Raw genomic sequence first — 731 nt, forward strand, 5'->3', positions numbered from 1 at the left:
AGCTGACTTACAACTGACATATAGCTTTAATTTCATTCCATGTTTCTTGGCCAGTGTCGTGTTAAATATGATGTCTTTGACGGCTACGGCTGACATTCTGTCACGCGATATGAATGTATTACACACAACGATGCAACAGACGTAACATCACTGGATAACGTGAGTAATGATCATAAATCACTTGCCGTTATCCACAGTGTAATGCTGCATGTAGTGTCGAAGCAAATGCGATGCAAATTTTGACAGACATGGTGCACGTCTCCTTCTGCCAAGCTTTGTCAGTCATCGCATTGCTCGAGAAATTTCCCTAGAGGTGATTGTGTCCGGAAACCCATGCAAGCATGGCAAATATAGCGGAATTGTTATGCCTTTTTTGTCTTTGATTCATACTTCATTTGACAATTGTTTATTAACAATCTCGGTAAGCTGTTGGCTGACACAGATCTGGAGTTTCTCAACCCACGCCTTCCGTGGAACGGGATCGCAAGCGGTCGCCGTGTTCTGGGAGCCGGCCGTCGCTTCCCGAGCATGGTGCGTACATTGTGCGGGGCAGTGCGCGGCACTGCCGGCGCCGCCGTCCCGGGACGCCCCCCGTGTCCGCTGACGTCATCAGTAGGTTCGACGCGGCGTCATGACCCGGCGGCGCCCGAGGGCTCGAATCGCGCCGGCACCTGTGTAAACAGGTACTGGGCACCGAGCCGCCCACCACCTGGCGGCGGCCACGGGGTACG

This window comes from Pollicipes pollicipes, unplaced genomic scaffold (genome assembly GCF_011947565.3).
Source record: "Pollicipes pollicipes isolate AB1234 unplaced genomic scaffold, Ppol_2.1 Scaffold_6052;HRSCAF=7182_pilon_pilon_pilon, whole genome shotgun sequence".
Classification (NCBI taxonomy): Eukaryota; Metazoa; Arthropoda; class Thecostraca; order Pollicipedomorpha; family Pollicipedidae; genus Pollicipes; species Pollicipes pollicipes.